Raw genomic sequence first — 3506 nt, 5'->3', positions numbered from 1 at the left:
TCATAACCAAGCTGAGTCTTTTAAAACAATTTACAAGACAAGAAAATGACTAGCACCCGAATCAAACATTGCAATCACGGGGTGGTTATTAATAATGATCATGCCTTAGATCATTTCTAGAGATTTTTGAGTTTCTTTCCCTATGATGGCAAATACTCGTCCTCCTGTGCGCGACCTTGCCTTTTCTATAATCTGCGGACATTCTCTTAAGAAGTGTCCAAGTTTACTGCAAGTATAACAGACATTTTGTCTGGCCATACATGCTCTATTACTCTGACTCTTACCACAGGTTGGCATTCCTTACCATTTGAGGGCTTACCTCCCTTTTACTCTTTCGGTTGCCCCATGGCCTCTTCCTCTTCTTATTCGCATCATAAGAGGTGCCATCCTGATCTCCCTTCTCGAACTTGGGAGTAGGCTCAATCATCAAATGATGGTTCAAGCTATTCTCCATAATTCGACAGGCCTCAACTGCCATGTCGAAATGCTTGAACTACCTGGCAGCAATTATCTCCCTTAAGGACTGCTTTAGTCCTCTGACTATCTTTTTAGTCATCTACTTTTCATCATCTCAGTAACACAGGTAACTGAAGTAGTGAGAAAGATGTCTGAACTTAGCTAAGTGCTTATCAAATGACTCGTTAGCCTTCTGCTTCAAGGTTAGGAATTTCACTTCCCTTTCATCCCTGACTGACCTCAGAAAATATTTCTCATGGAATTGCTCTAGGAGCACTTCCCATATTGCTCTCGTGTTCAGAGCATCCAGAAGAATCTTAGTATTCTTCCACTAATGATCAGCATCTTTTTCTAGCTGGTAAATAGCCATCTGGGCTTTCCGCTTAGTCGGACAGTCCAAAACTTTGAAAATCATGATCCAGTCCACTACTGCTTGGATGTCAATCACTCCATCGAAGGATGGCCGATTGTGCTTGCAAAAGCGTGTCATCCACTACTGGATGCTGTCGAGGTCTACTGCTGGTATTGTCGGTCTAGGTAATTGTTCCGTTACTTGCGCTGCTGAGCTTTCTTCCTCTGGCTACCTCCTGTTGAGGTTAGCCACTGCCACTGCTGCCGTTGCTGCTATTACAGTGTCTTTTTCTTGTTCCTAGCTAGCTTGTGCCACCCTTAACCCTCTAATAGCCTTTTATTGCTATTTTAAGCGATCCAAAATTAATCATAGCAGATCAGGAGGGACCTTTACGTCGTGTCCTGAGGGTCTCTCCGGCAAAACATTTTATCGGTTCTAACCAATACGCTAACTAAATAGATAGTATGTTCGAGGAATAAGAAATAAACAACATACTTGGATTTCATTTAAGAACATATGCATCCATAATACATTATTCAAGCATCAGTTATCAGTCACAGTAATATAGTTTAACATACATAGCCATCTTAAGAACATACATAGCAATCAAGCATGCCAGACTAACCTACTCAGGTTAGCTGTATCAAAACAAGTCCTACATCAGTTTTACGAGGATCTGACTATCTAAAAATAGTGAACCTTAACAAAGTTTTCAAGGTACTGGATGTAATCCTCAACACCTAAATCCACTGTCAGATTCAGGCAACAGAACTCATATACCTAGAAGGGTAAATATGGAAGCATGTCTGTCATCATAAAGATCCAGTCCTTGGTGCCTAGATAAGGGTTACCCAGTCCATGAGTCTGATATAACACCTTTACTCCCTGAAGGTATTCTAGGTAGATATTCGAGTCTTGCTCATCCTCATCTTTCTTGATATGTCGACCCAAGAATTCCAACTTCTCTCTCAGTTGATCTTGACTACAGATCTTAGGCTCAGTTGGAACATGGATAGGTACTATGGGTGTCGGGGGTATCCCTGGCTTGGCACTAGGTCCGGGGATGTTGCTTGGGTGTACACTTGGGGTAACAAGCTGTCTGTGAGACTGAATATCAAAACTGGGGTCTACTAGTTCCTGATACAAATAAATTGTGGGATCCACTGGGTCACTGTGTATGAGAAGGTTCATTACATCCTTAATAGTAACCCCTAAAAGGTTAGCCCTATGCTCTGGATAATTGTTGGACTCCTTTGCTGAGTATCCTGGACTAACAGTCCCCATAGTCCATCCCACCGAATTCGTTTTGGTGAGATCGGTCATGTTAATATACCAATCCGCTTTGGACTAGCATGGCCTTTTGCATACAAACCATCTGATCACTTAGGATGGCCAACTTATTCAAAATTTCATCAGTTTACCAAGCCCCTACTCTATGTACTTGAGCAGTATCTCTAACTCTAAACTGTTGATTATTTGCAGCCATCTTCTCTAACAAATTCCATGCACCTTGAGAAGTCAAATCAATTAAAGAACCACCAGCAGCAGCATTAATGGTGGACTTTTGATGATCTAGTAATTCATCATAGAAATATTGAACCAAATGTGGTCGAGAAATTTGGTGATATGGGCATTTGGCAAGGAGGGCTATGAATCTCGTCCAATACTCATAAAGGCTTTCACCAATCCCTTGTTGAAAACTGTAGATCTCTTTCCTCATTCTAGCAGTCCTTGAGATTGGAAAATACTTTTCCAAGAATTGTTTCTTCAATTGCTCCCATGAAAGTGTTGCAAAATGTTAAGGCAACATGTGCAGCCATTCCTTAGCCTTGCCTTCCACAAAAAACAAGAAGGCTTTACTCAGTACATCATCAAGGTAGGCTCCGAGAGGCTCTATGGATAAGCATATCATGTGAAGGTTTTGGAGATGCCTATGTGGATCCTCTCCTGCATTGCGATGAAATTTAGGTAAGGCACTTATCAAAGCTCCTTTTAATTCAAAATCAGTATTAAAATTGTAGAAGCCATAAGGATTATAATCAACACTAGAAGAATTCATTTCTCTTATGCTTCTATGCCTAACATTAGCTCTATTGTTTTCAGCTTGTTGCTCCTGTACATTATTATTCAAATTAGGTCTTTCCTCCTCTCTATGAACTTCATTAACCCTAGATGGTTCAATATCCTTAGGCATATTATTCTGATCCATGATAAAATGATGGTCTATGTAGTTGCCAAGTGAAGAATCAGATTTAGAAAACTTAGAGGATTCACAAGAATATTCAGAATGTAGTGAAAATGAAGGTGTAGAAGGTATAGGATGTTCAAAATGTAAACCACCAGTACCCTCAAGTAATCTTTCTTTCCTAAGTGCTCTCAAAGTCTTATTTATTTTAGTGTCAAGTGGCAAAACTGTTTCTTTTCTAGATCAGGTCATACAACACTTAGACTACTTCAAGAGATTAAGCACCCAAACACAAGTCAATCTTCAAGAATCAAGAAATTGAATGAACCAAGAAAAGAATCAATGAATTCAAGTCAATAACATCTGAAGATGCAACATCCAAAAATTTCTAACCTAGAAATAGGGAAATATGTCATACCCTGATATCTTTAGCATGATTAATGAAAGATTTAGGGTTGACCAAGGCCAGGTGAGATAGACAATAGATGAACAGCACAACAATTGAAGTGAGAA

General features: G+C 39.8%; 1 non-coding gene across 1 annotated transcript; it reads left to right on the top strand.

Moving 5' to 3' along the window:
- The first annotated feature begins 2424 nt into the window (after positions 1–2424).
- LOC114756760 (small nucleolar RNA R71) lies at positions 2425–2531 on the top strand. The gene has a single exon (XR_003741498.1). It is a non-coding gene; the product is annotated as a small nucleolar RNA R71 (small nucleolar RNA).
- The last annotated feature ends 975 nt before the right edge of the window (positions 2532–3506 follow it).

The sequence above is a fragment of the Neltuma alba genome, unplaced genomic scaffold (assembly GCF_004799145.2).
Source record: "Neltuma alba isolate B1F8T4 unplaced genomic scaffold, ASM479914v2 tig00010476_pilon, whole genome shotgun sequence".
In the NCBI taxonomy this organism is placed as follows: domain Eukaryota; kingdom Viridiplantae; phylum Streptophyta; class Magnoliopsida; order Fabales; family Fabaceae; genus Neltuma; species Neltuma alba.
The sequence above is the reverse complement of the archived record's forward strand: the minus strand, read 5'-3'. Positions and strand labels throughout refer to the sequence as shown.